At 37.2% G+C, this 12208-nt stretch overlaps 1 protein-coding gene across 2 annotated transcripts in view; it reads left to right on the top strand.

The window, feature by feature from the left end:
• Nucleotides 1-12208, top strand: part of AKAP7 (A-kinase anchoring protein 7) — a 138608-nt gene that overhangs the window by 38317 nt on the left and 88083 nt on the right. The gene's annotated exons all lie outside the window — the stretch shown is intronic.

Genomic DNA, 12208 nt, shown 5'->3' with positions numbered 1-12208 from the left:
TGCTTCAGCATCCGCGTGTATAGGTAAACAGCCAAAGAAAATACCTGAAAGTTATCTTGATTTTTTTTTTTTTGAGTATGGTTGACATCAGTGTTCCATTAGTTTCAGGTGTACAACATAGTGATTTGACAAGTTTATACATTATGCTGTGTTCACCACAAGTGTAGCTCCCATCTTACCCAATACATCAGTATTACAGTATCACTGACTGCGTTCTTTATGCGGTAACTTTTATTCCCATGACTTTTTTTTTTTAAGATTTATTTATCCACTTTAGAGAAAGAGTGGGAGAGAGAGAGAGCGCGCAAGCAAGCACGGAGAGAGAGCATGCACTTGGGGGGAGGGGCAGAGAGAGAGAATCTCAAGCAGACTCTCTGCTGAGCAGGGAGCCTGATGCGGGGCTCGATCTCATGACCCATGAGATCATGACCTGAGCCGAAACCAAGAGTCAGTCACTTAACTGACTGAGCCACCCATACGCCCCTCTCATGACTTATTCATCCCATGATGGGAAGCCTGTATCTCCCACTCCCCTTCACCCATTTTGCCCAACCCCCCACCACTCTCCCTTACTGCAGCCATCATTTTGGTCTCTGTATTCATAGGTCTGATTCTGCTTTTTGTTTGTTTATTCATTTGTTTTATTTTGTTTTTAAGATTCCACTTATGAGTAGAATCATATGGTATTTGTCTTTCTCTGTCTGACTTATTTCACTTAGCATAATACCCTGTAGTCTATCCATGTTGTTTCAAATGGCATGATCTCATCCTTTTTTATGGTTGTGGAATATTCTGTTGTATATATACCACATCTTCCTTACCCATTTGTCTATTGATGGACACTTGGGTTGCTTCCATATTTGGGCTATTGTAAATAATGCTGTAGTAAACATAATGGTGCATATGTCTTTTTGAAATTAGCAGTTTTGTTTTTGGGTAAATACTCAGTAATGGAATTATTGGATCATATGGTATTTCTATTTTTAATTTTTTGAGGAACCTCCATACTGTTTTCCACTGTTACTGCACTATCTCAATTCTTTGACCTGAGGATATGTTGATTCTGGGCTGTCTGGAATGTGATAGGCTGAACTGAAGTATCTGCTAGGACTGTCCTAATCCTAAATCTGAGGGATTCTAGTGCTTTTCATGACATTTGATATATACTTGGCATTTAGTAAGTATTGACAATATGGATAAAAATCACCAATTGCCTATTCAGAGGCTTTGGGCATTGTCAGCCTCATTCCAGAGAGTCCGTGGGTGAGACAGCAGCATTTTCCTCTGTGCTACTCCCCCCCCCCCCTTTCTGTTTAGGTACTATTCTCTCAGCAGAAGGTCCATTGGTGATGGTAGAAGGTCTCACAGGTTACTTTGTGCAGCATAATTGAAAGTGTTTAGTGAAGTAGAGAAGAAAATTACAAACTCTGGGTGAATGACTTTTGAGTTGATCCAGAGATTGCAGTTTGGGTTAATCTACATGCTGTAAAGAATTTTTATTTTCATATGTTGGATCATTTCATGTCATTTTATTTCAGGTTTAGGGATTTTTGGTTCATAACACACTCCTCATTGGGTCATGCTTATTTTACCTTATCTATCATCTGTTGGCCATCCATCCATCTCTGTTTTAAAATGGTATCATAATCATCTGGGAATCTGCCACCAAACAAAAAACACAAAACAAAATGCACGAAACAAAAGCTAGGACACTGGTAATAATCTTAGCTCTATTGTCCTTTTCGTGAATCCATCCCATGGCCATCCTTCATTTAAGCTAACCATCATCCTGAAGTCAGTGTTTATTATAATTTCCTTACATTCTCCTGAAGTATATGTATTTTAAGTGCTTTTAAACTTATCACGTATATGAATTTTTGAGACATACTTTTTTTTTTTTTTTTACTTAATATTATATTGTCTTTATATAGTTTTATAGTTACCCATTCAGAGGTACATCTCCTGGGGTGCCTGGCTGGCACAGTCTGAAGAGCATGTGACTCTTGATCTCGGGGTCATGCATTCGAGCCCGCTGTTGGACACAGAGCTTACTTAAATAAATAATTAAAAAAAAACAGAAAAACAACAAAAAAAAGTGTTTCTCTTTTTGGGTTTAGGGAGACATTGAGGATCAAGTTTCATTTCATTGTTGGTTAAGTTTTCTTTTGTGGAGCAAAGTACATATCAACAAACATGCGAACAATATTTATGAGTCAAGAAGGCCTTAAAATTATTAGTTGGTCAAGAAAATGGCAACTCTAACAGTTTTGATAGCAAAGCATTTGGGAACCAGTGCCCATAGTTAACAAACTTAATCTGTTCTTCCTAACTGCTCTGGAGAAAATGCTGGATTTAGGGTTTTTCTTTTGGAATATAAATATCCCTGATCTCAAGAAACATTTCTAATTAGTCATTCATTCATTGTTCTTTTAAATAATTCAATGGGTGCTTGCAACATTGAGAATTCCATCCATTCTTAGCAAATATTCTCACAAAGGCGGTTTCCAGTATTGATGAAAGATCCATTGTGTGCTGAGGAATGTGAAATCTTGCCAGCTTTAGTATGACTATGAGCCCAAGGGTGTTGATTTGTCATTTTAAGAAAGGCCACTGCCCTTGTAATTCTTTTCTTGATACAGAGACTGTTGCTTAAAAATATATATACTTTTCCAAAATTTAAACAAAACATTACAAAAATGGGAAATGGAGAATAGCATTCTGTCCTCATATAATCTGTTTGTTATGCTTGCTTTTAATCTTTTATGTGTATTTTGTACTGTTGCTTTTGATTATAGTTTTATCTACTTTTATAAGAAATCTAAATATTTAAATGTATGTATGGAATATTTTCATTGAAGTTTAGTCAGTAAATGAGCTAATACTCCATATATAGTGTTCAGATAGAATGTTCAATACAGAGAATTTTTGTCAGCGTTTCACTTCATTAGATTTGTTTTGACAAGAATGCCTCAGGATTAGTTTAGTCCAACAGTATCAGTAAATAGTATAATTTGTCTTTGTGTCACATTTTATAAACTACTTATTCAAATAATATATTCCTGCTTTTAGAATTGACCAGGGAACTACATTTCCTAAAACTGTAATAAACCATTTGTGTGTATATGCCGATGCAGGAATATTAAAATCTCATTGTTCAAAATAATTGAGGCAGAGCTAGTCTGACTTAATGGAAAGCAGAATTTTTAAAGAAAATAAATTTAATTATTAAAGCATTGATAAGGAATTTTAAGTACATACAATGAAGTAAAACTAACTTGCGAAGATGTTGAAAATTATAATTCATGAATAGTCTGATTTACCTAATTTCCATAAAGTTTTAAAATTTATAAGTTAAAAGAAACAAATTCTTAAAATGTTATATAGTTGTTATGACAAAAGAACTGAATTTTAGGCCCTAATATTCGAATTCGTTGCTGAAGAATTGCGGGATAAAGAATAATTTAGAATTTCTAATGTGTAAAATTGAAGAAAATTATTCTACATTTTGGACTAATAGTCTGAACATATGTGCTTTTACCATCAGTGCTTGAATTATGTATCCAGATGTGCTGCTGCTAGCTGTTATTTCTGGTAGATGCCTAGTGGGCCAAAGCCCATCTTTGCACACCATGTCCATGTAGGTTTATGGGATAGCTGCTTGAGGAAGTTAGTAAGGTGTGTGGCATCAGAACTCTGTGTGTCAGCTTCCTATCTTGACCTTGAGAGATTCTGTTTTTCCAGAATAAAACAGCACCTACTTTCTCCTTTCTTAAAAGTACATGGTAGCTCATAGAGCTAAGAAGATATTGAAAATTATGCATTTATATGGCATTTCTCCACATCTTACAATGATGAAATTGCACTGGAAAGTTTCTTGTGTAGAAATGAATATGTGATTTCATTCATTTATTTCAGCAAAATATAATTTTGTTAAGACGTGTATTAGATTGAGAGATTGCTAAAAATTTAGCCTGCTAGAATTACAATAGTTCTTGCAAATCTTTTTTTTTTTTAATGAGGAAAGTGCCCTTGGTTAGCATGATAAAAGATTCCAAATGTATTTATCTCGTATAAGGAAAAGTGAAAGGTTTTTAGGATGTTTATTTGAACATTACACTTTCTCTTATGTTGACTGTCATTTCCCCCAAAAGATGGGGAGCATATGCCCCTGTGTTTTCTGCTCCTTGTGGGGAATCTGTTTGGTTGTTGGTATCTTTGGGCCTTTCTAGACTGCTCTATTACAGAAGAAATATAATATTTTCTATAACAGAAGATATTAGAAGTCTTGGACTTCTCACCACCACAGGCAGGTGGGCATCCTTCCCCTTCATGGCCTGGGTTAGGCTGTCTTCAAAAACATCAGAACACCTTCACCACACTTCATTAAGAATAAGCAAAGACCAACTTTTCTCCCCAGTCAGGATGTCTGAATCACAGCCCTGCACCACTGAGGACCTTCAGAGCCTCTGTTGCATGCCCCGCTTCTGTGCGCAGGCTCCTCTAGGCACAGGTCCCCCCCACATCCTCTCCCTTCACACCACTCTCTTAACCCTTTCCACTGTCCCTGTAGGGGAGGAAATGTGTTTTTCCTTCTACCCTCCTGGATTGTCCCCCAGGGACCCTGTAAAATTAGATTGACAGAAAATTAACAGAAAAACAAGGAGTTTATTAATGTGTGCAGTACACATCATGTAGAGAAGACTCAGTGAAGAGTAACTCAAAGGGTGGTTAGAACTTGGGCTGATATGGCATCTTAACAGAAGAACAGTTACTTTGTAGAGAAGTGATAAGACAAAGAAAAGGGTTTTAGGCTTTCTGGGGTGGCAAATTGTGGGAAGGTAAATATATGGGGGGCCCTAACGGAGTAAGGTTTATACAGGTCCATCTTGGCCAGAAAACTTTATTGGGTAAGGGGATTTTGGGCAGTCTCATTTTTCAGAAGTGTCTGCTTTTAGTCAGATAAGGGAAGATCTGGGAAAGTTTCTTTCTGCACCTACTGATTCTCATTTGCTCAAGATTCTTGTGCCAAAGTGGCATATTTTTGAGGGGCATATTATGGTTCCCTACATCCCCTCTTTTATTTTACTTGATTTTCAGTCAAACACTTAAATGGATTTACTTTGTGCCATTATTCTAATCATCTTACAAATATTAACTCATTTACTTTTAGCAACTCTGTGAGATAGGGACCATTGTTATCTCCCCCATTTTATAGATAGGGAAACTGAGGCACAAAGGGGCTAAATAATTTGTTAGTAAGTCATAGAGCCAGGACTGAAATCCAGACAGTCTGGCTTTAGATTCTGTATGCTTTTTTTAAATTATTACTATTATACATTATAATATATGTGTGACGTATGATGTACGTAAAGAACAGTATTTGGTGCAGAATAAATGCTGGCAAGTTAGCAGCCATTATCATCAACATGAAATAGTTTCCAAAAGCATTTTCACTGATTATGTAATATTTCATTGCATCCTAATTTATTTTACTGTTCACTTGTTAGACATATTCTTTTATTAGGTACAACTACCTATAACATAGGGTCAGTATTAGTTTCAGGTTTACAATGTAATGATTTGTTATTTATACATAGTGAAATAAGTCTAGTTAACATCCATTACCTCACATAGTTACAAACTTTTTCCTTGTGATGAGAACTTTAAGGTTTACTCTCGCAGCACTTGGGTGGCTTAGTTGAGCACCTGACTCTTGATTTTGCCGCTGCTCAGGTCCTGATCTCAGGGTCGGGGGATTGAACCCTATGTCCAGCTTGTGCTGAGCCTGGAGTCTTGCTTGTTCCTTCCCCCTCTACCCCTGCTTATGTATGTGCGCTTGCACTGTCTCTCTCTCTCAAATAAATAAATAAAATCTTAAAAAAAGATTTATTCTTTTAGCAACCTTCAAATATGCAATACAGCATTGTTAAGTACAGACACCATGTTGTACATTACATCCCCTGACTTATTTATATTATAACTGGAAGTTTGTACTTTTGACTCATTGCACTGATTTTGCCCACACGCCACCAGATTCTGTGTTGTTAATCACTACGCTAGCCAGTTACACCGTGAATTAGCAAGTGGACTGCTGGCTTTCAGGAGCATCCCCGTTACCTTCTTGCCTTAGCGGATCTGTTTGCTAGTCTGAGATCACAGCTTCCTCTGCGTCAGGCTGCTCTTTCCACCAATGCCTCACACCGGGGGGTCCAGATGTCATCCATATTCTCTTAGTTCTCTGTTGCTTTGTCCCCATTCTACCCTCACGCACAAGCCTTTTCTTATTGGTAGTTCAGGCTATTAGAGTTTTTGTTACTTCTCCTCTTTGCTGTTGTCCAAATATTTCCTCTCGCTTTTTGAGCACTTTGTTTCCTAGCTCACATTGTGACCCTTTCTTGCACCATGAACACAACCATCCAACCATTCTGGCTCAAAGCGAGCTGTGGATGTGGAGTCTTTTGGACCTAACATAGCATTCAGTTTCCTTACTTGTAAAACTAGCATAATAGTGACTGTTCTCAAAATAAATGGAGATAACATACATGAAGTGCTTAGCACGGTGTTTGGCACATACACAATGGTAAATAGATGGTAACGATTATCATTAATAATAATGATAAATCCCCACCACCCCCACTGCTACCATCACAGCTATTACTTTTCTTAAAGTCCCTTGACTTCTTTGAAGGTACCCTCTAATAGTCATACTCTGCTCCAGCAGTTCATAAGCATAGTGAAACCTTTTGGCTATTCATCTGCTAGAACTGTTCTTTTTTTTTTTTTTTTTTTAAAGATCTTATTTATTTATTTGATAGAGAGACAGCCAGTGAGACAGGGAACACAAGCAGGGGGAGTGGGAGAGGAAGAAGCAGGCTCCCAGTGGAGGAGCCTGATATGGGGCTTGATTCCAGGACCCTGGGATCATGCCCTGGGCCGAAGGCAGACGCTTTAACGACTGAGCCACCCAGGTGCCCCAGCCAGACCTATTCGAAGACCATAAATTGGATATAGCTGTCTAGCACCCTAACTTCCCACCCTTTATGCTGTTTCACTTTCTTTCCATTGCTGTTCATGCTGTGGAACCTCACCGAGGTCTCTGGTCTCCTCTTCCTGGCCAACATAGTTTATTCCTTCTTAAATTTGTTACAGCCTCATGGTGCATCACTCTGTTGGTGGTTCTTTCAGGTGTCCTGTCTTCTTGTCCTTCTGTTTCACCAGGCTGACAAACACCAATGGTAGATCAGTTCAGCCATTTGCTTTTTCACCCCAACACGTGGGCAAAATAAACTCTACACTCCTTGCTGTGGCCCATGGTGTCTCCATGCTGGTTTCCTGCCCACGTCTCCTGTCTTATCATCGTTCATCAGGGAATAAACAAGTTTGTTCTTGCCATGGAACTTTTGCAAATGTTTGAGTAGACCCTCCCTTTGGACCTTTTCATTCTTCAGCTCAAATGTCACCACCGCGGGGAGCGTTTCCCTGTGCCTTACAGAGAGAGTCTCCTTATAAGTGTGACCTCCGTCACTATACCTGGTGTGTTTCCTTCACAGGCCTTATCACAGGTTATAATTGTGTGATTTTGTTTGACAGTGTTTCCTGGATGAAGCTCCATAATGGCAAGGTCCATGACTGTTTTGTTGACCATTGTTTACGTAGTACCTTCTCGAATGTGTGACACTTAACAGGTGTTAACGAGTAGTTTGATCAAATGTGTGAGAAAATGAAGAAATTGTACAGTCATGTAGATTGGTTCTCCTGCAGTTATGTTTTCCAGACTCAGTAGCAGGCTGTCCAGCAGTCCTACTGCTCCTGCTTTTTTCTTTCTCTTGTCCCTTGTCACCGCTCCAGCCCTCAGCTCTTCCCTCCACAAATAAAACTGAGGCTGGGACTTGCTTCATTTGTTCCCTCTGTGTAGTAAACCTACTGCTACTGTGTTTGGCTTCTTAAATCCTATATAGTTCTAGGAAAAGAGGTGTCTTCTGTCTACCTAAGACTAACCTCTTCAGCTGTGTTCTCGATCTAACGTCACAATCTGGATCTTGCTCTACCAGTTCCTTCCTCTCGTTCGGGTACTTCTATATGTCCAGCCTTTCCTCTTCATCAGCTCATTTCCCCAACTTTGTTCACTTGACTATGTCTCTCTTATCCCCAAACAAATAAACAAGCAAGAAACAATGTCAAACAGCCCAAGAAATAACAGAAAACTCAGCACTCCTTTGATCTGGAATTTCCCACAGCTCCTGCATTGAATTCCTCCTTCCCTTTCGAGCCAAAATCTGTAAAAGTGTGGCCTGTGAAATCTGTCTACAATTCTTTACTTGTGCTTACTTTCTTGCCGTTACGCTCCTGCAATCAGGAGGTTATAATCTACAATGTCAGCACAGGCCACTGATGGCGTTCTAATTCCTAAATCTAATGGATGCTGTAGATTCACATAGCTGAGCACTCCTTTCTTTGTTCTATTCCATTGGTTATAGGTTTGCCTTTTTGCCAGTACCACACTGTTGGTGTGTGTCTGGTTTTTAGTATAATTAACATACAGTGTTACATTAGTTTCAGGTGTACAATATAGTGATTCAACAACTGTGTACATTACTCAGTGCTCATCACGATAAGTGTACTCTTTAATCCCCATCACCTATTTCACCCATCTCCTCTCTGGTAACCATCAATTTGTTCTCTATAGTTAAGAGTCTGTTTCTCTATTTGTCTGTCTGTCTTTTTTATCTCTGTTCATTTGTTTTGTTTCTTAAATTCCACATAGGAGTGAAATCATATGGTATTTGTCTTTCTCTGACTTACTTTGCTTATTAGTATTATACTCCCTGGTTCTATCCACCTTGTTGCAAATGATAAGATTTCATTCTTTCTTACGGCTGAATAATATTCCATTGTATGTATATAACACAGCTTCTTTATCCATTTACCTATGATGGACACTTGGGCTGCTTCCATATCTTGGCTGGGCTTAGCTTGTAAATAATGCTGCTTAGCTTAGCTTGTAAATAATGCTGCAATAATCGTAGGCATACGTGTATCCCTCTAAATTAGTGTTTTTGCATTTTTTGGATAAAGACTCAATAGTGCAATTACTAGGTCATAGGGTAGCTCTATTTTTAACTCTTTTGGGAGCCTCCATACTGTTTTCCACAGTGGCTGCCCCAGTTTGCATTCCCACCAACAGTGGAAGAGGATTCCTTTTCCTGTACCTCCTCACCAGCACCTGTGTTTCTTGTGTTTTTGATTTTAGCCATTCTGACAGGCCTGAGCACACTGTTTCACTTACTGTAGATTTGTAGTAAATTTTGAAACAAGTGTGAGACTACTAACTTTGTTCTTCTTGATTAAGAGTTTTTGGCTATTTAGGGTCCCTTAAGATTCCATATGAATTTTAGGATGATCTTTTTTCTATTTCTGCAGAAAGTGTCATTGGAACTTTGGTAGGAATTATATTAAATCTGTAGATTGTTTTGGGTAGTATTGCCATCTTAGCAGTATTCAGGCTTCCAGTCCCTGAACGTGAAATGTCTTCCATTTCCTTGTGTCTCCCTTAATTTCTTTCAGCACCATTTTGTAGTTGTCAGTCTTTGCCTTCTTGTTAAAGTTTATTCCTAAGTATTTTATTATTTTTGGTACGATTGTCATTGGAATTGTTTTCTTAATTTCTTTTTCAGACTGTATTATTGATCTTTCATAAAACTCATTTCAAATGTCTCTTCCAAAATAATGGCTTTTCTGATTTCTTCAAAATAGAAATCACCATTGTCTCCCCTGTTCTCCCCTGTATTCTATAGATGGATATCTACTGTAGAAACTGTAATATTTCATTGCATTCGATTGTTTAGAAATCAATGTTCCTCAACTAGAGCAAAAGCTCTTTGAGGGAATCTTTCATTTTTGTGTCCCCAGAGCTTGCTGTGTAATAGAGGTTCAATAAATATCTTTTAAATAGATGTATAAACCAGTGAAAAATATATGATGTAAACATAAAAGTGTAATTGAAAGAACATTTAACCTTATGTAGTCTCTCTTCTGTTATTTATATTCATATCTAAATCTTTGTATGGTAGTGAAATCCAGTCCTGGTGTCTAGAATCCCTGATGGAGGGGCCCCTGGGTGGCTCAGTCGGTTAAGCGTCTGACTTCAGCTCAGGTCATGATCTTGGGGGTCCTGGGATTGAGCCCCACATGGGGCTCTGCACTTGGCTGGGAGTCTGAGTGTCCCTCTCCCAGTGCACACCTTCCCCCCTCCACTCATGCTCTCTTTCTCTCAAACAAATAAAGAAAATCTTTAAAAAAAAAATGGAACCGCTGACGGATGATGTACCAGCATTCTCTGACAGTTCACTTGGAGTAGCTGATTGTTAGAATAAAAAAAGGGACTTGAGAGTTCATTTGTACTGGCCTCATCACTTTTGCTGTCAAGGTTAAGTGACCTGTCCAAGAACACAAGTTGAATAATAGGAGAACTGAGCCAGTGTTAGAATGCTCAATCTGGGTCTCTTTCCTCAACTGCAGTGGAATGAATGGGGTGCCTCTGGCATGAAGGTGTAATTTCAAATACTCGCTTTTAAGAATGAAATGTTTTAAAATTTTATTTGACAGTTTTACACAGTAATCAATTGGAATTATCTACTTAAAGTGAGGAGTATAAAAATTTTAAAATGTAGTTCATTTCAACATTATGCCATCCATTATGTTGAAGCATATAGTTCAAATAACTTACTAAAACCATCTAAAATGGAACAGTTTGAGTAGCATATGGAAACAAGACTCCTTTAAATAGTAATAACAGGAATGACAAAAACAGTTGTATGGCTTTTATTTAAAGTTTTAGATGGCTAAAAAGTGATTTTAAAATTTTATTGAGATCTTTCATATTATATGTGACATAGTTTTACTGTAACTTACAATGGTATAAGAAAGTATCTTCCAGATGAAAGGCAAGGAAAGACCTTATAACCGCCTGTTGTTTGGTGTATTGTCTAACCACAGATCAGTCTTCTTAAAACTAAAATCCAACTTATTATTTCTGTTGCATCTGAAATAGAATATTTAAGCTTAAGAATATATTAGGACTACCTAATTTACATTTCGTATTCTAGACTATTATTATTAATAAGCTTCTTTGTGTACCTCAATAAAAAAATAAACATCTTTGTGATTATTCTCAAATTATATACCATGCTATCATACAACTATCCCTCACAATGTTAGAAACAGGAAAAAATAGCAAAAGAAAAGGAAAAAAATTTACAAGAACATGTATATAATTAAAAAGAGATGATTTTATTAAAATTGATCTGTCATAGTTTACTTTCAGACAACTTTTAGCAGTTTCTTTACATTTTAGGTATACATTTATTGTGCTACATACTTGAGAGCTCACTTAAAGAAAATCTCCTATGTAAAAATATGTATGTTTAAAATTTAAAAAACAGAGAAAACTTCCCAGTACTTAGCACACTCAGTAAATGTTTGCTGAATAAAACGAACAAACTCGCCTAAACAGATAAAACTACTGTATTTGTTAGGATTACAAAATATTGTTTCTTTATTAAATTATTCATTTCAGTCTTCTTTAATATAGCCTAGTCTCCTAGTGTTTAAAATACATTTTAAGAAATTGTTCTTCAGACATTTTGCATCTTTAGCTATGAGATAAATTATATTATTTAGGAAGCAGTTTTAGCTGACTTTTGAAGGATGTCTGATATATTTGCTGTGAGATTTTCTATTTAGTGCTTGAAGGAATGTCTGTGGTGCTAGGAGGAATGGAACAATCTCTTCAATTATTCATAAGCTTCTCCTCCAGAACATGAGTTAACGTAGATGAAAAATGACATGTGGTTTTCACACCAGCAAAAACTCCTCTTATCTCAAGAATGATATTTCCATAACCATTACCCAGTAGTCCTGCTAAGCAATAGATTATACTGCTAATAGGAATAAAAAAACCAATGCTAAGAAATATTTTTCAAAAAGAAGGCAACAATTTCTTTTTTTTCCCCATTTCTGTCTACCTAGAGAATGTACTGTCCTGGAAAAACACATTGATAACAAGTTATATGTGCTTTGTGACAAATATTATTTAAAACAGTATTGTGAATAGCTTTCCATCATCAAAGATTTCAGGCTGAGTGAATATGAGAACTGTTGGGTCAAAATTTAAAGTACCTGAAACCTTGGGACTCCTGGGTGGCTCAGT

This window comes from Ursus arctos, unplaced genomic scaffold, assembly GCF_023065955.2.
Source record: "Ursus arctos isolate Adak ecotype North America unplaced genomic scaffold, UrsArc2.0 scaffold_13, whole genome shotgun sequence".
Classification (NCBI taxonomy): domain Eukaryota; kingdom Metazoa; phylum Chordata; class Mammalia; order Carnivora; family Ursidae; genus Ursus; species Ursus arctos.
The sequence above is the reverse complement of the archived record's forward strand: the minus strand, read 5'-3'. Positions and strand labels throughout refer to the sequence as shown.